Below are 25268 nucleotides of genomic sequence, written 5' to 3' on the forward strand. Positions count from 1 at the left end.
AACCAAACCAAACCCGTTCTCCTGTTGCCACCCAGAGACACTGTTAACGTTTTGAGTTCATGGAGGAAGTGTAGGCTTTTCACACTGTCAATGTCTATGTTAAGGGAGTAAGGCAGCCTGAAAACTCTTGCTCCCAGGTCCCATAGTCCCCATTCCCCTTCCAGCTGGAAATTTGTGCTGCAACCAGAGGAACCAGAAATGGGGTGAGAATGCTGGGTCCTAAGATCAAAGGCTGGTCTTGGAGCAGTAATGACAGTTCCTAGGGGCACTGTGACATCACTACATTCCATTCCTCCTGAGGAGGAGAACACATCAGCATGATGGCTGAGTCACCGCTCCATGATGTGGGAGGGGAATGCAGGGCTGGGACCCAGGTCCTTGGAGATGCCAGCCCAAAGAGCCCAGGGAAGTTGGGCTTGGGGCAGCAGAAGGCAGAGTCTGCAGCAGGAAGCCCTAGGAGTCACCAGCCCAACGTCACTCAGAGTGACTGACGAGGGCAGAGGCTTGGGCAGGGGACCCAGGGCCTTGGAGATGTGAGCCCAAAGAACCCAGGGAGGTCAGGCTTGGGGCAGCAGGTGAGGGCCGAGTATGGACCAGGGAGCTCCAGGAGTCACCCGCCCAAAGTCACCCTGGGGTGACTGGCGAGGGCAGGGGCTGGGCTGCTTGCCAGAGGGGTAGGGCTGACTGACAAGACTTTGGTTGGGGAACCCCAGAGGTCCTGGGTTTGGGGGGCCAAGCCTGGTGTGCCTCAGGAGTTGTATGGTCTTGGTAGTGGTTTTGCCATTGGAGGGGATTTGTGGCTGGGTTGGGGGGCCACGACCTGGTGTGTTTTACCTTTTTCTTGGCTGTGGCCTGTTTACTTTGTCAAGTTTCTTCCAACATCGTGGGGTGGGGAGGGAGGCAGTGTTGGGGCCACATCAGTGAAATCCCAGCAATGACCACAAAATACCTCCCGTCACCTACCAGGCAGCTGTGCGACTGAGCCAGAGGAGGTGTAACCAGGGCACCACTAGAACTCAGAATAGGGGCGTGGCCTTAATGATCCAAGCCCATTGGTCAATGAGAAAGATGAATGTGAAAGGAGGTGTGGCCAGGCAGTAGCATGTCCAGAGGGACCTGTGGTGTCACAAGGAAAGCTGTCCATGCAACCACTGACCCTGCCCACTCTGGGAGAGGGGAGGGGCTGCCCACTCCGGGAGAGGGGAGGGGGGTCGACTTTTGCTTTAAAAGCTTTAAAACTTTAAAAAAGAAACTTAAAAAAAAGTGTGTATACTTTATAAATATGTGTCTATGTGTGTGTATCTGTGTGTTCCTCCAGAGCTGTCTTCATTATCCAGCTTCTATGCAATGAGTTTGGCCTATATTTTTCATCTTCAAATGGAGTACAAGAATTACCAGTATTACCTCAATTGAGATACAAATCCTATAAAAATGGAAAATCTATAGCATGCTTGATGATTAATAAAGCAGACTATATTACTCAACATTCCAATAAGATAAAATAATCACAGTGATTTCCCTTTTTTAGAAAAATGTTTCTCTTATTCTCCTACATTATTGTTAAGATATTTTTGAAACAAGAAACATGTCTACTATCTTTAAAAACACTAAGCATTTGGGCCTGGTGCGGTGGCTTATGCCTGTAATCCCAGCACTTTGAGAGGCCAAGGGAGTGGATCACCTGAGGTCAGCAGTTCAAGACCAGCCTGGCCAACGTGGTGAAACCCCATCTCTACTAAAAATACAAAAACTATCCAGGCATGGTGGTAGATGCCTGTAATCCCAGCCACTCGTGAGGCTGAGGCAGGAGAATTACTTGAACCCAGGAGGCATAGGTTGCAGTGAGCCAAGATCACACCACTGTACTCCAGCCTGGGTGACAGAGCAAGACTCCATCTCAAAAAATAAAATAAAATAAAAAATAAATGAAAACACAAAGCTTTCAATTTAATAAGCACTCAAAGCTCTTTACCAGTTTAAAACAAATACACGGTCCATTTTTCGAGAATCACCTGGCCTTTCTAAGCTTTGCGAATGATACTGAATTTCTCACTTGATACTTGGCTATGATTCGCAATCATGAAGACCAAGAATTGTGTTATGTCACTGTGTATTGCTTGTTACCTGAATTCCACAGTAGGCTGGGATCAAGGGTTGAATCTTTCATGATTTGCTCCATAACCTGTGTGCTTCTTATCCCAGACCAAACTAAGCTTTTCTCTAGAGTTCTACAATTTACAGTTAGTAGACAAGAGTGGTTCTCAAAGATGTAGTCTCTGGACGAGCAGCACCAACAGCACCTGAGAACTTTTTATAAGTGCAAATTCTCAGGCCTCGCCCCAGACCTGATGAATCAGAAACTCCGGAGTAGGGCTCAGCAATCTGTGCTGCAGTAATCCCTCCAGGTGTTGAAGAACCTCTGGCATACAGCAGGTAGAAAAATGTGTTTCTTTCTGTAGGTTCAAAGCCAGGGATACTATATGTTCTCTCTTGATATGAAACAATGACATGCAATTAAAAGACATAAATCTCCTTCCTACTCCCATCCTGCATCCAATGTGTTTTATTTTTATGAGTTAAATAAGAAAACGGCCGGGCGTGGTGGCTCAAGCCTGTAATCCCAGCACTTTGGGAGGCCGAGACGGGCGGATCACGAGGTCAGGAGATCGAGACCATCCTGGCTAATACGGTGAAACCCCGTCTCTACTAAAAATACAAAAAAAAAAAAACTAGCCAGGCGAGGTGGCGGGCGCCTGTGGTCCCAGCTACTCGGGAGGCTGAGGCAGGAGAATGGCGGGAACCCGGGAGGCGGAGCTTGCAGTGAGCTGAGGTCCGGCCACTGCACTCCAGCCCGGCGACAGAGCGAGACTCCGTCTCAAAAAAAAAAAATAAATAAATAAAAATAAAAATAAGAAAACAAGTGGCAATCAGAGATTTCATCTAAAAAGTATATTTATAAGTATCAGTTCTCATCCAGTCTGATCTCATACAATACCATTTGCATCCTCTTACATCTCAAGTTTTAAAAAAGTGTCTTCACAATGTAAGTCTCAGGCACACTAGGAGTTCTATAATAAAACACCAAGGCTGGGTGTGGTAGCTCACGCCTGTAATCCCAACACTTTGGGAGGCCGAGGCAGGTGGATCACCTGAGGTCAGGAGTTTGAGGCCAGCCTGACCAACATGGAGAAACTCCGTCTCCACTAAAAATTCAAAATTAGCCGGGTGTGGTGGCACATGCCTGTAATCCCAGCTACTTGGGAGGCTGAGGCAGCAGAATCACTTGAACCTGGGAAACAGAGGTTGTGGTGAGCCAAGATCACACCATTGCACTCCAACCTGGGCAACAAGAGCAAAACTCCATCTCAAAAAATAAAATAAAATAAAATAAAATTTAAAAAGTAAAATAAAATAAAAATAACACAGCAAGCAGATCAGAATGTCCAAACTTACTAGAGAAGAAAAGTGGAATCATTGGCTATATTTTCAAATTGCATTCAACAGGAAATGTAAGTTTTGAATTCTTTTCATCTTCCTACTTCCAAGTTAATAGAATTAAACCAGAATACTCCATTCTTTCAAAGCCTCTAGCCAGGCAAAATTTTACTGTCTTACTTCTTGCTTTCAATGGATAGAAAGCAGAGTCCTGGTAGGCACATTTTGTATACCTGCAAAGATACAGAACTAAACAGTTCCATCTGTTCAATATTAAAACAAAAGTCCTGTAAACCTCAGATGGTGAGTGTAATACTTTAGCACCAGCACCAAAGCCTCAAACATGAAAGGATACCAAGAATACCACTAGCAAACAAAAGTGAGCTCTTAGCTGGGAGCAATAGTTCATGCCTGTAATTCCAGCACTTCGCCAAGCCAAGGTGAGAAGATTACTTGAAGTCAGGAGTTTAAGACCAGCCTGGGCAGCATAGCAAATTCGCATCTCTACAGAAAAATTTAAAAATTAGCTGGGCGTGGTGGCACACGCCTGTAGTCATAGGTACTTGGGAGGCTAAGGTAGGTAAATTGCTTGAGCTCAGGAGTTCAAGGCTGCAGTAGCTATGATCATGTCACTGCACTCCAGCCTGGATGACAGAGCGAGACCTAGATAATTACAGTCTGTCCTGCTCCTGTTTACATTAAAATCACCAAGTTAAAATGCTTTCAATCAGCAGGATAAAAATTAAGTGAAATGTGACTTTGGAGTCTAGCCAGAAAATAGGCAATGGAAAAACAGCCACTTCCCACAAGAATAAAAATCAGGGAGAAGTATTGTTTTCATTTATTTATATTTAAATTTCCTTTCTTTTCCCTATTTTTTCTCATGTATGTATCACATGTAGTCTAGAGAGCTTGAATCCCTGCCTTTTAAGGTAAATCAGCCCATTTCTGTCTCTATAAATTTGCCTTTTTTGGACATTTCAAATCAATGGAATTATACAACATCTGGTCTCATGTCTGGCTTTTTTACTTAGCTAATGTTTTTGAGGTTGTTCTAGGACACACAACATGTTTTGGTAGTTTGTTCCTTTCATTATTGAGTAGAAATCCACTGATGGATATATCACATTTTGTCAGTAGAGAGCCTTTTAAACTCAGATTCCAACTTCCTGTGGTCTAAATGAAACCCTCCAAACACAGGACTTACAGGGGAAGCTGCTGTGCATGTCAAAATAGCTACTTATCAGAACCAGCTTTGTCATCAGGACCCTGAATTGCTGCAGAAATTTTTATTATTTTGCAACCTCTTTTTTACAAGGAACTTTTGTGCTACTACACATCAGGATTTTGAAGCATCTGATACATCCATTTAATAAGTACAAGCATGTATCTGAGTGGACAAGAAAGTGAAACCATCCATCATACACTGCATACTTTTTCCTTTTTTTTTTTATTTTTTCCTCCTCCAGACTGGACCAGGGAATCTCTCAACTTTCTAGAGTATCCTGTCTCCATGTACAAAGTCAAACAGTATTAAAGATCCTGCTGCCTTTGTTAGGCAGATTTGGAGGGGAGGCCCAATAGCAAGGGTGGAGAGGAAAAAGAGAGTGGAACTTGTGGAACAGGAAGCCCCGGGGGTCTGTACTTGGCTCCCAGCTGTTGAGGATGTTGTGGATGGTGAGGTGCTGATGGTGTCCTGAGGCAGCCTAGCACCTCCAGTAGACCCAGAAGGTCTTGATTTGGACCCTTACCCGTGTCACAAGTGTTTAAAAGCTGTTTTTGCTTTTGTTATTTTCCTACATAATCATTACTTGGTAGTTAGTTATTAATCTTTCTTTGGGAGAGAGACGGGGCTTTAAAACTGAAGGACATAATTTTCATTAAAATATCAAAAATGGAAAAAGATTACTTTGTAAACAATTTGCTATATAAACCAAATGGCAGCTGTTGAGAATCTCAATAAAATGTTAAATGCATGTGCTGCTTTTAGAAGAAATAAAGAAGAAAATGCATTTGCTGGCAGTGGTACCTTTTGCCTAAGGTTGGGTCACTGTGTCATCATACTGTGGTGGGGAGTATGTGTGGTGTATACGTGTGAAACTTTTCATCTCAGGATGGATCATAATTTTAGTTGCATTTTTCCTTCCAAATAGGGTTACAAAGTAGTAAAACATGGGCTTGGAAGTGACAGACCTGAGTGAATCAGGACAACTTAAAAATCCAATAAAACCAATTTTTAATAATCCTGAGGTTGGTTTGTGAAACAATAGATACAATTATTTATTCTAAGCATCTGGTTATAATTTTGAATCAGCAATACATACTGTCTCCACCTTTTTTTTTTTTATGGAAACAAAGTTTTCATCCAGAAAACCCCAAAACAGTGACTTTTTTTTGTAAGACAAGCTCTCACTCTGTCACCCAGGCTGGAGTGGAGTGGTAGATCTCAGCTCGCTACAGCCTTGACCTCCCACCTCAGCCTCCTGAGTAGCTGGGACCACAGGTGCCACCGCGCCTGGCTAATTTATTGTATTTTTTGTAGAGATGGGGTTTTGCCATGTTACCCAGGCTGGTCTCAAACTTCTAGGCTCAAGCCGTTCACCCACTTCTGCCTCCCAAAGTGCTATGACTACAGGCATGAGCCACTGTGCCTGGCCTGAAGGGACTTTTTAAAATGTAAGTTCAACCATCTCATCTGAACTCTTTTAATTGGAGGTATCTCTTCTCTCATTCTCCTCATCTTTGATGTTCTCCTGAGTTCACTGCTGACTGGGATGTACAACATATATTTCAAAGTCAAGGCTGGGTGCAGTGGCTCACGCCTATAATCCCAGCACTTTGGGAGTCCAGGGCAGGCAGATTGTGTGAGCCCAGGAGTTCTAGACCAGCCTGGGCAACATGGCGAAACCCTGTTTTTGTTAAAAACACAAAAAATTGGGAGTTTCCTAGAGCGCTGCCTGGAGTTGGTGTTCGCTGCTTTCGGCATGGCGGCTTTTTCCAGCCCGGCTGGGCCAATCCTGTTGCTGAACCTGCAGGTTTCAGAAGGAAGTGGCGCAGGTTCACAAGCGCGTAACCGGGCCAAAAAAAAAAAAAAAAAAAAAAAAACGAGAACAACTTTCTCCTGGAGTAGTCTATGTGCGCCACCCACCTAACCTACTTAAGGAAACCCAGATCCTTTCCTATTTCTCCCAGTGTGGCACTGTTACAAAGGTCAGACTGTCCAGAAAGAAAAGGACTGGATATAGCAAAGGCTATGCATTTGTGGAGTTTGAGTCTGAGGATGTTGCCAAGATAGTTGCTGAAACAATGAACAACTACCTGTTTGGTGAAAGACCCTTGGAGTGTCATTTCATGTCACCTGAAAAAGTATAGAAAGAACTCTTTAAAGACTGGAATATTCCATTTAAGCAGCCATCATATCCATGAGTGAAATAGTATAATCAGAATCGGCACTTAACACAAAATCTACGAATGGAGGAGCGATTTTGAAAAAAAGAAAGATTACTCGGGAAGAAATTAGCTTACAAAGGAATTGATTATGATTTTCCTTCTTTGATTTTACAGAAAACGGAAAGTATTTCAAAAATGAATCGTCGGACGTCTACAAAAGGCCAGGTTTTATGTTAGAAGAAGCAAAAGGTTTTAGGCACTCCTGACACTCCTGAGAAGACTGTGGATAGCCATGGCCCCACACCGGTTTGTACATCAACATTTTTGGAGAGATGAAAATCTGAAGTGGCTGAAATGAATGATGATGATAAAGATAAGGAAATAGTTTTCAAACAGCCTGTATCCTGTGTAAAAGAAGAAATACAAGCAACTCAAACACCTACACATTCACAGAAAAAAAGTCATAGAAAAAGCAATCAGTATTTTTCAATGTATTATATATATTTCTTTTGAAAAAGATAATATTTTTATGATAAAAAATACAAAAAATTAGCTGGGTGTGGTGGCTCATGCCTGTAGTCCCAGCTACCTGGGAGGCTGAAGTGTGAGGATCACTTGAGCCCAGGAAGTTGAGGCTGCAGTGAGCCATGATCACCGCACTGCACTCCTGCCAAGTCAAGTCATTACATTTATCTTAACCTGTTCTAGGCTGGCTTATGAGAGATTTGTATTAAGAACACAATAGGCAATCTCACAGACATCTAAGTACAGAACTCAAAATATAACCCCACCATGGAAGGACTGGGCTGGGAGGTTTTTTTCTCTCCTGCGTGCCTTCACTCTGGACTTCTGCTCCATACTTGTGCTTTGCTCTGCAGATGGACATTCAGCACGTGCTCCAGGTTTCTCCAATCTCTGAGGCTTTGGCCTGCCCTGGCAGCACCCCTGGTCCCAGTGTTACTGGACCTTTCCTTACAGATGCTCCTCTGCAAAAATACCTATCGAACACTCTCTGTTTAATTTTCAGTTAGCAAGACAGAGAATCTGATTTGTCTAGCAGTGGGGGTGGGGGTTCGCTGGTTGTCCCTGGATTTGTAGTGCTGCCCTTTCCAAAGACTCGAGGAGGGACCAGATATCCAAAAAGTGGGTGTGGGTGGAAAATCAGTAATACAGTCTACTTCAACAAGAAAGCATAAAGTAGAGGCGGTGGCTCACGCCTATAATCCCAGCACTTTAGGAAACCCAGGCAGGTGGATCACTTGAGTTCAGGAGTTCCAGACCAGACTGAGCAACATGGCAAAACCCCATCTCTACTAAAAATACAAAAAATTAGCTGGGTGTGGTGGCGCATGCCTGTAGTTCCAGCTACTTAGGAGGCTGAGGTGGGAGGATTGCTTGAGCCCAGGAAGTCAAGGCTGCAGTGAGCCAAGATCACTATGTCACTGCACCCCAGCCTGGGTGACAGAGCGAGACCCCATCTCAAAAAAAAAAAAAAAATGTATAAAGTGAAGCGTCTGTATGCATGATTGAAGTCATGCTTTCCATATATTTTTTCCCCACTGTATCTTAAGCTTTTGCCTATGTTATCAAGTACTCACAAGCATTATTTTAATGGTTGTATCAGAATCCATTATCTGGACTCATTATCATTTATCCATCTACAGTTGCTGGAGATACTGCCCTTTCTGCCACACTCAGTCACCCTTACTGACCTTGCTCTGTGTCCACTTATCTACTAATATACATACTGCTATTTAGGAATTAAAGTTAAGAATAAATAGTTATCATAGTTCGTAACACTTCAAAAAAAATGTATCTTCCTAAAAATAGAATGACTTGGTGGTTAAGATAATTTTAAAGTAAAATAGATAAATTGATATTGAAATTAACATTGTGCTTTCTTCTTGTATCTATTCTTCACTTCTCTGTCATTTTGATGGGTAAAGTTTCATTTGGAAGGATTTTTATTTCAAAATAGAAATAGCATATGACATAAGAGTGGGAACTCTGAGAGGTTCAACTTTCTAGTCACTAGTTTCCTAAGATTTTCACAAAAGCTATGGATAGTCAATCATGATTGGCCTGTATTGAAAGTGAGTTGACATTATGTACAACTTACGCATATACTTTCTATCAGATATAGAAAAATAGGTGGTGTGTTTGGAAAAGTATTGGGCTAGGAGTCAGGAAGCTTGACTGCTGGTCCCAACCCTGCTTCTTCAGTTGAGCACCCCTAGACAGTCATTCAGCAGCTATTTCTTAAATACCTAATGAATTTCAGATTTTGTAGTTGGGCTGGGAATATAGACAGTCATGCACTCATGATTCTCCAAGTCTTCCTTTCTCATCCAAGCTCACTGTGAGCTTTCTTATGCATTGTGTAAATTTGTCTCCTAACAAGCGCCAACTCTCTCTCCAACTGGCTTCCCAGGGCAGTTGTGCGGATCAAATGAGAGAGAATATGTGTGAAAGCAAATTGTAAGTGATTTTAAAATGCAATAAAAATATGACCCATGGAAAATTATTTAAAGATCCTTAGAATTTTAAATAAACAGTACATTAACCTGAGTTCTCTATGGTTTTTATTTTAAATAGATATGAAAGTTTTACAATGGATCATAGATATGGTTGAAAATCTTGGCTTGATTATTCTCCAAGAAAATGATACAGTGGTTTGTGTGATTAATTTTCTAAAATCACCAGCCAAAAAAAAAAAAAAAAATCATTTTTGAGTTGAGTGTATCAGTCAAAGGAACGTTGACTGTATAATGGAGAAATGTTTTCTGTGTTCACTAACAGCTTGCCTTTGTTTGATTCCAGCTGCAGCATATCATGAGTGATGAGATCCGTGTGCAGGTGACTGACCTTTACCCGGCAGAAAATAATAATGGGGCCACCGGAGGCCAGCTGAACACACAGAACTCAAGGAGCCTCCTGGAGTCAACGTGTCAGCGGAAAGTCGAACAGCTAATGTCAGATGAGAATTGCTTTAAGGAGAGAGTTGCTCATGTAGTCAAAGACCTTGCTGGTGACAATGTAAGTTGTTAGGATTCTCTGAACCAGAAGTTAAAGCCAGGGTACTTTGACCCTGTGATTCTACTCCTGGAACTTTTTAGAGTTCCTAATGAACTCACCAGAGAAATACAAAGGGGAAGTAACTATCTTCCTGGACAATCTACTTTGTTTCTTTCTTGCCTTTAAAAAAAAACAAACAAACTAGTTATATACGATTTTTACAAATTTGTATTCTTCATTTTCTCTGAACAGTTTTCATAGTATACTTTGTAAGTATTATCGTTAGAAAAATGTTGGTACATTAAATCCATGGTCATGGTCATTACAGAAAAGAAAACATAGGCCTGGCACACATGGCTCACACTTGTAATCCCAGCAATCTGGGAGGCCAAGGTGGGCGGATCACTTGGGACCAGCTTGGGCAACATGGCAAAACCCCATTTTTGCAAAAAATACAAGAATACAGAAATTAGGCAGGTATAGTGGTGTGTGCCTGTAGTCCCAGCTACTCAGGAGACTGAGGTGGGAGGATCGCTTAAGCCTGGGAGGTTGAGGCTGCAGTGAGCCCTGATCGCATCACTGCACTCCAGCCTGGGTGACATAGCAAGACCCTATCTCAAAAAAGAAAAAGAAAAAAAAAATGTAGATAACCAAAAAAAGTCACCTTAGAATTCTTCCCTGAAATTACCATTGATGACATTTCTAGACTTTTCTATGCTTGAGTATATGTTTGAAAGAATTTATACTGGACAAATGATCTTTAATTTTTTTCTTTTCTTTTCTTTTCTTTTTTTTGAGACAGGATCACACTCTGTTGCCCAGGCTGGAGTGCAGTGGTGCGATCTTGGCTCACTGCAACCTCTGCCTCCTGGGTTCAAGTGATCACCGTGCTTCAGCCACCCTAGTAGCTGGAATTACAGACATGTGCGACCACACCGGCTAATTTGTGCATTTAGTAGAGATGTGTGTCAGGTCCCAGGATCCAGGTCCAGCCCATGCTGAAGTCTGAGGGGAGTGGGTGGGTGATCAGAAAGAATACTCGGGGGGCCGTAGGCAGATGAAAGATAGCTCTATTCAGCAGCAGCTCTCATTAACAGCTTTCTTACACTAGCTCTCTTATTATCAGCTTCGTCTTACACTGTTCGCGGTGTATCAGCTGCCTGGGCCAGCTGCCCCCCCAACAGCTGTGCAGCTGGCTCTCCCTTGCTTTCAGGGTCAGCAGCTTAACTCTTCTCTCTCTGGGAACGAGCAAGGCCAGCTGTGTCCTGGGTCCCCTCCCGTCCATCTGCAAGAGAGAACTTTGGCTCTCTCTCTTTCTCCGGGCACCAGTGCACTCATATGTCAAGCCATTTGGAGTAGAGCCGAGCCAAGCCCCCAAGAGCCATGTATCTTATGCACAGCATCAACAGGGCAGTTATACCTTTTACAGACAATAGTGGCATAAAGTCAAGTATGAACTTACACAAACAGGTTATATTACAAGCAGAGGTGTGCACTTGCCCACCAAACTCGTGAGTCACCCAGGCCTGGATATCCGCCTCAGTCTACTCCTTGACCAAAGCACATCATGTACCTTATAATGTGGTTTTGCCATGTTGGCCAGACTGGTCTCAAACTCCTGGACTCAAATGATCTGCCCGCTTCAGTCTCCCAAAGTGCTGGGATTACAGGTGTGAGCCACTGCATCTGACCTGAAATGGCGTATTTTTGCTGAATTAGCAACACTTTTGAATCTTTAATGTCTTTCCTATGGCTATTTGATATTCATTTCACAGAGAATTAATGCCTGTATTGTTGGACATTTAGGTCGTCTCCAATTTTTCACCATTATAATGGATAATTATAAAAGCAAATAGTTGGAAACAACCTAGATGTCCAACCCACTGTGGGGATTGGTTAATGACATCCTATTGTGAATACTGGAGGCATATTTTGCAATTCTTAAAAATATAAGTTGTAAAAATGCAGCGTCCATCCCCCCACCAATCTATTTTGGAAATAGCTGTATTTGTGTGTATACATTATGTTATTGTCAGGTTGTAAGCTTTACTAGCAGAGGGGAATTTTGAAGGCTTTAAAAGAACACTGAGCTAGATCTAGCTTCTGGCTCTGTGTATTTATTGACTAGTAGTGTGCCTTGAGAAACTAGAACTCTCTGAATTTCAGTTTTGTCTCTGTGTAAAATGAAGAAGTTTGAAATAAAAAAATTCTCAGTCGGGCACGGTGGCTCACGCCTGTAATCCCAACACTTTGGGAGGCTGAGGCAGGTGGATCACGAGGTCATGAGATCAAGACCATCCTGGCTAATACGGTGAAACTCCGTCTCTACTAAAAATACAAAAAAATTAGCCAGGCATGGTGGCAGGCGCCTGTAGTCCCAGCTGCTCGGGAGGCTGAGGCAGGAGAATGGCGTGAACCCAGGAGGCGGACCTTGCAGTGAGCCGAGATCAGAGATCACGCCACTACACTCCAGCCTGGGCGACAGAGCAAGACCCCATATCAAAAAATCTCAAGTTTCCTTCCAGGCTCTGATCTTCTCCATGTGATTCTGATAGTCACCTTGTCTGCAGAAAGCCCTTAATTTCAGGGTTCTGAAAGGGGAGATCCACGTGCTATCACCATTGATAGTTGTTTTGTGCAAAACATGGTTTGCTTGCCTCTATTGGTGTGTTGCTTTTAAGTATGGATTTTTTTTTAATCACACAAATAATATTAATGGAACTCAGAATTTCAGGAACTACATATACACTTGGTGCCATTATAACAACACTTTTCTTGTTTTGTTTTTGAGAAAGGGTCTAAATCTGTTGCCTGGGCTGGAGTGCAGTGGTTTGCAGGAATGCCATCAGTTTTTAGCCAATACAACAGATCCCTGGAGGTCAAGGCATCCAGGATATCACTCTACTGTTCCTACCAATTAAGTTAATTGCATCTGCTTTGTTGTTGATGGTGAAGTGCCACCACCTGGCATCTGCTGTGCTGGCCTTCCACCATTCCCACTGACACCAGGACGCCTGGTCTCATGGCAGCATCTCCTGTTATCAATCCTGGCCTACAAAGGATAGTGCCACTGAGTCTCTCAAATATTCAGGTGCCCTTCTCACTAGTGCCTTCCTTGTTAACCCAGAGAGGAGAGTTCCTGTGAGCCCTCCAGGGCACATAGTCAAGTGGTAGATTTTGAATCTGCTGGCATATAATGAACCATTCTAACATTCCGACTTCCCTGTACTTTCCGGCTTCTTTGATGCTTTATGAATGCAGTTGTATATTCTCCACCTAATTCACTGCGGCAACTGTTATGTCCACATTTCAAGGAGCCACTCCAGCAGTGTGTTAGAGCCCCAGGTGTCCTTGCCAAGCCGTTCAATCCTGAGAGTGTGTCCAGGTCAGTGTATTCTCTCGTACACAGCCTTTAGTGTCCCTCTGGTCCAACACCCTTATGTCCACTCTTCCACCGCCTCTCCCAGATTCTGCCAGTACACGCTAGGCAGCTCCAGAAACATTTTTGGCAAAAAAAAAAAAAAAAAAAAAAGAAAGAAAAGAAAAGAAAAGAAAAAAAAATCATTCTCCCAGAGCAGATTGTGCTTGTGACCTTGGGCCATGATGAGGAATGACCATAGCCTGGTGTCAATGTGGGGCAGCAGTGACGACACAGCTCATCCTGCTGTGAGGCCGTGTTGGAGGCTCTCTGCCTAGTCTCCAGGCAAGGGACAGCCGCCCTTCTCTTAGTAAGGAAAGGGGGTTCCTTCTTTTAGCCCAGAGCATTTAGTGGAAACTGGAAGCTCAAAGTTCTCAGATGTATCCGCTTAAGTTTTCCCATACCAGACCAGGATCCCATTTCATTCCTCCCCTCCCCTCCCCTCCCCTCCCCTCCCCTTCCCTCCCCTCCCCTTCCCTCCCCTCCCCTCCCATTTTCTCTTTCTGTGTCTTTTTCTCTATTTCTTTCTTTTTGAGATGAGATCTCACTCTGTCGCCCAGGCTGGAGTACAGTGACACGATCTCGGCTCACTGCAGACTCCACCGCCCAGGCTCAAGCGATCCTCCCACCTCAGTCTCCCAGGTAGCTGGGACCACAGGCACACGCTACCACATCTGGCTAATTTCTGTATTTTTTTTTTTTACAGAGATGAGGTTTCACCATGTTGCTCAGGCTGGTCTTGAACTTCTGGGCTCAAGTGATCCTCCTGCCTCAGCCTCCCAAAGTGCTGGGATTACAGGCATGAGCCACTGCACTCAGCTCTCCTTTTCCTTAAGTAAGTCTAAATAAAAACAAGACTAAATCATCAAATAAAATCTGTGGATTTTTTTCAGGGAAATGACACAAAACTTCCATAACAGCTGAAATTATTATTTATTATTATTATTATTATTATTTTTTTTTTTTTTTGAGACAGAGTCTCACTCTGTAGCCCAGGCTGGAGTGCAGTGGGGCAATCTCGGCTCACTGCAAGCTCTGCCTCCCGGGTTCAAGCCATCCTTCTGCCTCCACCTCCTGAATAGCTGGGACTACAGGCACCCGCCACCACGCCTGGCTAATTTTTTGTATTGTTAGTAGAGATGGGGTTTCACCGTGTTTGCCAAGAACGTCTCGATCTCCTGACCTCATGATCCACCCGCCTTGGCCTCCCAAAGTGCTGGGATTACAGGCGTGAGCCACCGCGCCCGGCCAACTGCTGAAATTCTGGTAGTTTATTTCTAGATTTTGTGCTGTGCGTGTGTGTGTGCTCACATGTGCACACTTGGCATTGGTTGATGCCCTATGTGTGTACTTGCTGTAGCTACGGGGTCAATCTGCACAATGTCTGACCACACAATTTCCAGCAAACAAAAGCTCTACACAGCCTAATTTTCAAGCAGTCGAGACTGAAGCAGCAACCTCCTTCTGGGTTTAATTTGAATTTAACCGCCAGGCTGTACTTGTGCAGGAAACTGACAATTTTCAGCAAGAAATTTCTAGGGGAGGCCTGTCACCCTCCAGTGTCACTCTAGGCCCTGCTTGGCAGGGGGACTGGCTTTGGCTGGAGACAGGGTCAAAAGGGCTCTCCTGGAATGGCACATTCCCATCCCAGGGAGGGAGCTCTGTTGGGAGCATGAGATGGACCAAGAAGATCCATCCATTAGGAAGGTGGCCCTTGGTCTGTCCAGTTTTAACGGAGGAGGGTGCTTGGTGCAATGACCACTTCTGATGGGGAAACTAGTCGGAGACATGGGCATTCATTGTCTTTCCCACGTGTGCCCCACAAACTTGAGGGGTGGAAAGTTCCAGGAGACAGATCAAGAGGGGTGTAAATGTCATGGCTGCCCAGGCTGGGATCCTCCCACCACCCCTTGGTCCTACCCTCTGGAACCCTGGGCAGGCTGGCAGGAGCCCTTTTTGTGGTCTGGGCTTCTGGTCAGGATGCCTACGGCTTCCTAACACCTACTTGGTGCAGTCTAGTCTGAAGATCCTGAAAGTAGGAGAAGAGCAGTTGATCAAGTGAACCCAAGATGTAACTAAAACTGTCTCTGATGGCAAAGCCTTTGATGCTGAAGAGTCTGGCCCACAGAAAGATGGCCCTGAGCATGGCACCTCTGGTCAAATCCCTCAGGCTGACCTACTGAGCATATGAGCCCAGCCTTGCTCACAGTCGGGGCTGGAGGAGGACCTCATGGAGGCCACTCGATAACTGCACTTCCTGTCACAGCTGATTTCACCCACACCGTCCTCTGCCCCAGCCAGCCCAGCCCCATCATGCCCTGCCATTGCAGTCAGGGATCTTTGGGGTGAGTAACAGAAAATCCACTCGAGTTGGCTTAGGCAAGAAGGGAAGTTCATTAAGTTAGCCACAGGCAGGGCAGGGAACAGTTGGGCCTCAGGAATACCTGGACTCAGAGACACCAGCGCTATCAGGATTTGCCAGCTTCTTTCCCTGTCTCTGTCTCCACCTCAGGCTGCAGATCAGTTTTGTGCTCTCAGAGCAACTTTCCCCACAAGGTTGGGATCAGACTGTTGGCAGCACGAGGCTTCCGTCTTCCTGGCTTTGGCCCAAGAAAGGATGAGGCTCCCCTCCATTAGTTCCTGTTCAGAAAATTCCAGAAGAAAGCTTCTGTTTGGTCTGGTCTGGGTTGGCTGGGTAGCGGGGACACTAAACCTTCCAAGCCCTCTAGCGGCATGTGGTGGAAGTAAGGTGGGGAGACGTATTAGTCAGCTCAGGGTGCCTTGCCAAAATACCACAGACTGGGTGGCTTAAACCACAAACATTGATTTCTCACAGTTCTGGAGGCTGGGAAAACCAAGATCAAAGTGCCACCAAGGTAGGTTTCATTCTTAGGCCTCTCCTCTTGGCCTGTAGGTGGCCGCCATATTGTGTGCTCATGTGGCCTCTTCTTTGCATTTGTGCGGAGAGAGAGTGAGTGCACTCTCTGGTGTCTCATCTTATACAGACACTAATCCTATGGAATCAGAGCCCCACCCTTAAGACCTCATTTAACCTTAATGACTCCCTGAGAAGCCTCATCTCCACATACAGCCACACAGAGGGTTAGGGCTTCAACGTATGAATTTGGAGGAGAAAGAGACATTCAGTCCATGGTGGGAAGAAAAACTATTCACAAGAAAAGGGGTGCAGTGGCCAGAAAAGGGGGCAGACAAAACTATGGCTGCTCTCCCCATTTCCCCCAATACATAACACACACACAGACACACACACGGCCCTGACTTTGCTCCTTCCCCACAAGGCCACTCTCCACCCCATGTTTATTTACCTCCCTCCTATCTTGCTCTCTGGAGTTTCCCCTTCCCCTAAGTTGTCCTGTTGCTCACTGAACGGTACACAGAGGTAGGTGCTTGTAAATGTAACCCGAGACTACATGGTCCTCCTGGACCATGTGTGTTCTGAGCCCCAGCATGGGACGGGGCAGGAAGTAGGTATCACCCATGTCTATTGTCCTCAGGCAGAGCCTAGCCCTGGGACATGAGCTCAGTGGGTGCTGGAGCTTTGTTGGATTCACCTCAAGCCCTCTTACTCCCAATCCACTTATAAGGTTCCCAGGGCTTTGATACCTCTGTGCTTGGAAGAAAAGAATGTGATTACCTAGCTCACACAAACCTGCTGGTGGCTTCCTGTAATAAAAGGACATAATTTTCTAGTTCAAAAGAGTCTATCAAGTGACTAGCACAGTGAGTGAAGACCTACAACAAGGCACATCATTGGGAAATTCCAGAAAACCAAGAATAGAGAGAAAATCCTAAAATCTTCCAGAGAGAAAAGACAGGCCACATATAAAGAGCCAAGACTCCACATGATACTGCCTTCTTCCCAACAACACTGGGAGCTAGAAAATAATAGAGCAATATTTCCCAATGTGAGGAGAAGCTACATTTAAATTAGAGCATTATATCCAGCCAAATTATTAATCAGGAGTTGAGGTAGAACAATGACATTTTAAAATATGCAGGGGTCAGAGAGCTTGGCTTCCATTCACTCTTTCTCAGGAAGCCACTGGAAGATGTACTGCAACACAGTAAGAGGGTAAACCTGTGGGGAAAAGAAAGAAAGATCAGCCTGTTACTGTGTCTGTATAGAAAGAAGTAGACATAAGAGACTCCATTTTGTTCTGTATTTGAGATGCTGTTAATCTGTGACCCCTACCCCCAACCTTGTCCTTGCAAGAGACATGTGCTGTGGTGACTCAAGGTTTAATGGATTTTGGGCTGTGCAGGATGTGTCTTTGTTAAACAAGTTCCTGAAGGCAGCTTGCTGGTTAAAAATCCTGCCCATCCCTGGGCAATGGAACATCTCGGTGTGAGACTGGATTGTATGCTCTGTTTACTGAGATAGGAGAAAACCGCCTTACGGCATAAGGTGGGACCTGCTGGCGGGACTTGCTGGCGCAATGCTGCAAAAAGGTTTATGGAGATGTTTGCATATGCATATCAAGGCACAGCATTTTCCTTTGAACTTATTCATGTCACAGAGATCTTCATCCATATGTCTTACTGCTAATTTTCTGCCTTCAGTGATCCTATTGTCCTGCCACTCCCTTATCTTTAAGATGGTAAAGATAATTATCAATAAATACTAAGGGAACTCAGAGACCGGTGCCGGCGTGGGTCCTCTGTGTGCTGAGCGCTGGTCCCCTGGGCCCACTTTTTCTTTCTCTATACTTTGTCTCTGTGTCTCATTTCTTTTCTCAAGTCTCTCGTTCCACCTAAAGAGAAATGCCCACAGGTGTGGAGGGGCAGGCCACACCTTCATAAACCAAGGAAAAAGAAGATATGGGGCCAGGGAACGGGAGATGCACAGAGAAGAGGAAGCAGAAAATTCAGAGAAATGCCAGGATGCCAGCCGTGCCACGGGCTGAGAGAGCTGAGTCCAGTTTGGAGCATAAGGATGGAGGGCAAGGGAGAAAGGGATGCCTCCTGGAAAGTAACAGGGCTGATAGAGTATCTGGTGTATCTTAGTTTTTGGATGATTATTACTAGGCATTTCACAGATCAGTTGGAGCATCTGGAAAAGAAAAGGTAGTTAATTGGTACAAAAACATATAAGCAAATGAAGACAAACAATCTGAAGCAATTATTAACTCCAGGGGAAATAAAGGAAATAAATGAAACAATTTCAGGGCAGGACTTGGCTTAGGAAACAAAATTTAGATATCTACAAGAATGTAAATGCATTTGATTATTGTGATCCAGTCAAATTGGTAGAATGGAGGCAAGGAAATTGTTAAGACCTCATAAGGGAGGTAAGCCCTATACTCTGTTATGCCAGGAAGTCGACAGATACTGAGGAAAACAAATCAAGAAATAGCAACCTAAGCATTATTTAGAAATATGATGATACCAGAGGAAGTAGCAAAATGAGTTTAAAGTGATGGCCTCTGGGAATTAGGACTCAAAAGCAAGAAAGGAAAGGGCAGAGGAAATGCTTTCTGATATAAGCCTTTTATTACCATTTTGGTCTTTTTTTTCTTTTTTTTTTTTATTTTACTGAGGATTTCTTGCTCCAGATACCATTTTGTTCTTAACTCTGTGGATCTAGTACTTTGATTGGAATCAAATACAATGTTATAAGTTCTGGAGATCTGTTGTACAGAATGATGACTATAGTTAATAATAATGTATACTTGAAAATTGCTAAGAGAGAAGAATTTTTTGCTTTTATTCTTATTTTTTAATTGACACAAGAATTGTACATATTTTGGGGGTACAGCATAATATTTTCATACAATGTGTAATGATCCAATCAGCATAATTAGCATCTCCACCACCTCAAACATTTATCTTTTCTTTGTTCTGGGAGTATTCAAAATGCACTCTTCTAGCTATTTGAAAATATATAATAAATTGTCATCAATTATCATTACCCCATAGTGCTAAAGAACACTAGAACTACTCCTCCTATTTAGCTGTTTTGTTTTTTTTCCAGGCAGGGTCTCACTCTGCCCCCTAGGCTAAAGCACAGTGGTGCGATCATAACTCACTGCAGCCTTGACCTCTCGGGCCCAAGTGATCCTCCCACCTCAGCCTCCAGAGTAGCTGGGACCGCAGGCATGCACCAACATGCCTGGGTAGTTTTTAAAATTTTTTAAAGAGAGGCATCTCCCTATGTTGCCCAAGCTGGTCTCAAACTCCTGAGTTCAAGTGATCCTCCCACCCCAGTCTCCTAAAGTGCTAGGATTATAGGCATAAGCCACCAAACTCAACCATGTACTCTTGTATCTATTAACCTGTTAGCCAACCTTTGGCTACCCCCTCCCCCTTACCCTTCCTCGCCTCTAGTAAACACTATTCTAAGCAAATAGGTCTTACCTATTCTTACCACAATAATAATAATAATAATAATAATAATAATAGTATGTGAGGTGATGAAAATGTTAATTAACTTTATTTAACCACTTCACAACACATGCATATATCAAAACATCACATTGAACACTGTAAATATACACAATTTTTATTTACCAATTATACTTTAATGAAGATGAAGAATTGAATATAACATTAAAACAAAAAACAATTGCAGACTGGGTACAGTGGCTCACGCCTGTAATCCCAGCACGTTGGGAGGCCGAGGTGGGCAGATCACCTGAGGTCGGGAGTTCAAGATGAGCCTGGCCAGCATGGTGAAACCCCATCTCTACGAAAAACACAAAAATTATCTGGGTGTGGTGGCAGGCACCTGTAATCCTTGCTACTCGGGAGGCTGAGGCAGGAGGATTTGCAGTAAGCCGAGTTCGTGCCACTGCACTCCAACTGGGCAACAGAGTGAGACTCTGTTTAAACACACACACACACACACACACGCACACACACACACAACATCAACAACAACAAAAAAATTGCAAAACCTAAAGAAAATCATTGATCTAGTCCAGACCAGTCTTTTACGGATGAGTTCACTGAAGTGCGGAGAGGCGAACTGACTTGTCTAATCTTACACAGCAAGTCACTGGCAAAACTTGACCTGAAATCTAAAGCCAAGCGTTTTCTATGACCTCCAGGTTTTTCAGTCCAGCCCTCCCGGGGCTCTGCTTTGGGAATTGGTATTGGTGACAAAGGGAATAGAGAGGAACATGCATAGAGCTCTCCATTTAGATTGACATTCTCACACTGTGCCAGATCATCGGCAAGAAACAGCGCGAGTTCCAAGAATGCTTGCCCCGACCCTTTTTCCCCTCCCCAACCTCTCTCATTACCAACTTCAGCTGAAAGGTCTGAGAAGAAACGGGAATCTTAGATGACTCTCACTAGGGTGTAAATGACTCCCACCATGATTTTTATTTTATCGAGTCATAACTCCAAAAGCAGTGGAGTTTTGAAGGATGTGTTGAAGGAGTTTTGAAGGAGTTTTGAAGGATGATAAATCTTTTGAAGGATGTTTAGGAGACTGTTAAGTGTCCCAAACATAGGATGGTTAGGATGAGATAGGATGTCATGAAGAAGGTGAAGGCACTGAGGCCCTGAGTAATTTCATAAAGAACACCTTGGAAAATGTCCAGCACCATGGTTTCTTACCTTCACTTAGCACCCACAAGGCCCCACATTCTGACAGATTTTGTTTATCAGACAAATTGCACTCAGTCAGTCCTCATCCATTTTCTTCGGAGAGTTCCCAGGTTACACAGAACTGCAATAATCTCCTGGCTCACCGTCACCCCCACGAAGACACTCCATGTTTTTGTTTGCAATACAGTCTTATATGGATCAATATAAAACTTTCATGGTGTTCTTTGCATTTTGCAACTATTGCTCAAGCTGGAGACCCAAAAAGAGCCCTAGCTTTAGAGTCAAAGACCCCTAGGTTCCAATTTCAGCTGAGATACTGTGAGCACATCACTAGCCCACTCTGATCCCGTATCCCGGTTGTATAATCACCTATTTCCCATCAATTGCGAGGCTGGAAATAAAAGTGCCTACTCTGCCCGGTACACAGTAGGAGCTTAGTAAGCTTAAGTTCTCTTGCTTCCCCAGTATCCTAATGTATTAGGGGAAAGACAGAGATGTGGGGAATGGCACCTGGGAGGTTCCAGCTGTATGCTTCACAATCCTACCAATGAAAATTCTGAATTAGGCTTCAGTTTCCCCTCTACAAAATGAGACAGGAGAGGACTGGGTAGGAAGAGGAAGAGCTTGGCTTTGTTGATTTAAGCTGGGCCCGTCTGATTCCGTAACGCAGGCTTCACTGCGGGGTGCAGCCCACTCCCCAGCCAGGGCTTCGCGTGCTCTGAATGTCTTTTGGCCAAGTCCAAGGCTATCCAGGATCGAGGTGGGGAGGCGGGGTGGTGGGTAGTGAGGTGGAGAGAAGCAGTTCCCCCATATAACCTGCAGGTGGCACCAGAGCAACGTGGGAGCCCAGGGTTCCGCTCCAGCCTTCCCGGAGACTCAGCCGGCCACTGCGAGGTAGGGCGAAGCAGAGGTGGTGCACACCGCTCAGCTGGGCAGCGGCATGAGCGCGGCTGTGGATCAGTCCACATCGTTTGAAATCGACACATGGGTCTTCTGGCTGGCTACTTTCCTCTCTTTGGTAGGGTGATCATATGATTTATCATCGAAATCCGTGCACTATTATAATTGCACCGGGACAGCAGACATAACCTTAGCTGTACTTTGCAAACCAGAACATATGGTCACCCTACCCTCAGGTCACTTCTTCTTCTTTCTTGTTTCCATTCTTTCTTTTGATTTTTTTTTTCTTTTAAAACACACAGCATTCTTTTTCCCTGCGCACCATTGTCTTTGAAAATGCCTTTGCATTCGGGATATTTTCCACCATGCAACATCTGCTTTTGCATCTTGAGTCTGGACAGTCTCTCTGAAGTCACCCCAAAGGCCAGTTTTAGCTTCCAGTCAGATGACTCTGTTCCCTGGCTTACCATCCCCATGACTCAAGAATTAAAGATGTGAGACGTGGAACAGTGGTCCTTCTCTCAACTTTGGTGCCTCTTTGCTAAATTTATTCCTGTGATTTTGTTCTGAGTGCTCTTGTCCTTTAGCTCTTCGAATTTACACATATTAGTTTATTGAATTGCAAGTAGACAAGCCCCATTAAGCAAGATTCTTATATGTCCAAGATCATCCCATTACTCCATTCAACCCCAAGTTAGCATGCCATTTATCCCCTTGTTTCTGAACCCTCTTCACTTAATAGTCTCATAAACATTCATCCATTGCAAAAAGGATTCAAACTGTTCTCACTTCCATTTTTAGTTGATTCATTGCTAGCCAAGTAATGATTTGTCTGGGAGAGTCATTAATAGAGAATTGTGCCCTTAAATTTATTTTTATAGTTGGATTCTGCTAGTTAATATCTCTCTTTCTGTCATTCTCACATTACAACAAACGACTATGTCTTAACCTAAAATCTAGGTTAGAAATTTGATCTTATCTGAATAAGACATTAATGGATAATGTGAGATTTTTTTTTTAAATTTACTGAAACTTTTCTCAGCTAAGAAGGATCATCACAAATATGTTTGTAAGCAAGTGGAAAATTGGGCTGTAAATATATAAACTCTTAAAATATCATGTTTAGAGACAAGATTTTCCTTTTCTTTTTTAGTAAAGTAAATTTGCTATGGTTGGAATGTTTGTGTCTCCTCCAAAATTCATGTGGGAACTCAAACCCCAATGTGATAGTATTAAGAAGTGGAGTCCTTTTCTTTTCTTTTCTTTTCTTTTTTTTTTTTTTTTTTGGACGGAGTCTTGCTCTGTCACCAGGCTGCTGGAGTGCAGTGGCATGATTTCGACTCACTGCAACCTCTGCCTCCCGGGTTCAAGTGATTCCCCTGCCTTAGCTTCCCGAGGAGCTGGGACTACAGGTGTGCCACGCCTGGCTGATTTTTTGTATTTTAGTAGAGACGAAGTTTCACCATGTTGGCCAGGATGATCTGCCTGCCTTGGCCTCCCAAAGTGCTGGGATTAAAGGCATGAGCCACTGCGCCTGGCCCAGGTAGAGTTTTTAGGAGATAATTAAGTGGTGAGGGAAGAGCCCCCTCATGAATGGGATTAGTGACCTTATGAAAGGGCTTGAGGGAGCTGCCTAGCTCGGTTTCCTTCTTTTGCTTTTCTGTCCTTTCCACCATGTTGAGACACAGCACTCCTCATCTCTGGAGGACTCAGCACTTAAAGTGCCATCTTGGAAGCAGAGAGCAGCCCTCACTAGACCACAAACTTGCTGGCACCTTGATCTTGGTCTTCCCACCCACCAGATCTGTGAGGAATAAAGTTTTGTTCTTTACACATTACCCAGTCTCAGATATTTTGTTATAGCAGCACCAATGGACTAAGACAGTATCTTACATATAGTGAGGTGCATATACCTTAAATTACCACTCCATACTATTTACAAATGTGCACATTCATGTGACCACCACTCAGCTCAAGATATGGAATGCTTCCATCACCACAGAGGGCTCCCTCTTGCCCCTTCTCAGTTGCTGTCCTCAAAGTTAACCACGATCCTGACCTCTGTCACCCTGGATGAGTTTTGCCTGTTCTTGAACTTCATATAAATGGAATCATACAGTATGTGCACATTTGTAGGCTGGCTTCTTTCATTCAACACAATCCTATGAGATTTAGCCATGTTTTGGATACTGGTAGTTGTTTATTTTTCTGGTTGTGTAGTTTTGCATATTTCATTTATTACTCTTCTTTTTTTTTTTTTTTTTTGAGACAGAGTCTCACTCTGTCATCCAGGCTGGAATGCAGTGGCATGATCTCGGCTCACTGCAACCTCCACCACCTGGGGTCAAGTGATTCTCCTGCCTCAGCCTCCTGAGTAGCTGGGATTACAGGTGTGTGCCAGCATGCCCAGATAATTTTTGTATTTTTAGTAGAGATGCGGTTTTACCATGCTGGCCAAACTCCTGACCTCATGATCCCCCCATCTCGGCCTCTCAAAGTGCTGGGATTACAGGCGTAAGCCACCGCATCCAGCTATTTATTACCCTTTTATTTTTATGTTTAACTCAGTGTCTTGTGGGGTCTATTGGTCCTTTTTAGCTAGACTGATATTAAAAATCTTCTTATCAATGGAGCTTGGGACATTTTTAGAAAGAAAGAAGCCCAATAAACCCAAGCCCTCCAATCTTAAGCCAGGTTTGCTTCTCACGCCTGCTTCAGTTGCTCTTCTTCGTGTGGTATATTTTTCCTCACACAGCTGATGGAAAATGGAGGAACTCAGAAGTTCTTCATCATGTTATCAGCTCAGGGACGCTTGCCATCAGAATAACAGGGTAGATATTTATAATCTGAAATGTTAAAATAACAATAGCAAACACTTACATAGCATTAACTGCTGTTCAAAGTGCTTTTTATATCTTCTTTTCCTCAAAACAACTCTGTGAAATAGATACTAGTATTGTCATCCCTACACTTTAGATGGGGAAACTGAATCAGAGAGCTGTAACTTTCCCAGGAGGGTAAAGCCAGGACTTGAAACTGTATTTTCTTGTTTTAGAGCTTGCACAGTTCACCACCACACCATATTGTGTAGCATACTTCATGTGGTTAAAGTATTTTCTCCTATTAGCTTGGGAGCATTTTCTGAATAATTCAAATCTTATAAACCTGCTTCAAAGAATATAAGTGAATAGAAATGGATGATCTCATGTAGAATGTGTGGCATTCATGAATGCATTATAGGACACTCCAGTTTTACATAACAATTATTTGCTTATCTTGTGACTTTTGTCAGTCAGGGCTGTAATGTGCTCGCCTCGTTTTCCTTCTCTTCGATAGGAGGAGATGGACTCAGAGACGGGCACAATTTATCATAAAATCTCATCACACTTTCCCTCACCATCTGGAAGCTGGAGATAGGTTTGTGAAATCTTTGTTGAGAAAGAGTGGAATGACAGTTGTAGCATAGTGAGTTTAAGAAACATGGTTTTACTTGCCAGTTCTGTTGCACAGGGTCCTGCAAGTTTTGGCAATTAACATA

General features: G+C 43.8%; 2 pseudogenes; one reads left to right on the top strand and one right to left on the bottom strand.

Annotated features, from left to right (window-relative positions):
* Nucleotides 1-259: 259 nt before the first annotated feature.
* Nucleotides 260-6421, bottom strand: LOC144331420 (uncharacterized; annotated as a pseudogene).
* Nucleotides 6420-20533, top strand: LOC696569 (MKI67 FHA domain-interacting nucleolar phosphoprotein-like; annotated as a pseudogene).
* Nucleotides 20534-25268: the final 4735 nt, after the last annotated feature.

The sequence above is a fragment of the Macaca mulatta genome, chromosome 9, assembly GCF_049350105.2.
Source record: "Macaca mulatta isolate MMU2019108-1 chromosome 9, T2T-MMU8v2.0, whole genome shotgun sequence".
NCBI classification, from domain to species: domain Eukaryota; kingdom Metazoa; phylum Chordata; class Mammalia; order Primates; family Cercopithecidae; genus Macaca; species Macaca mulatta.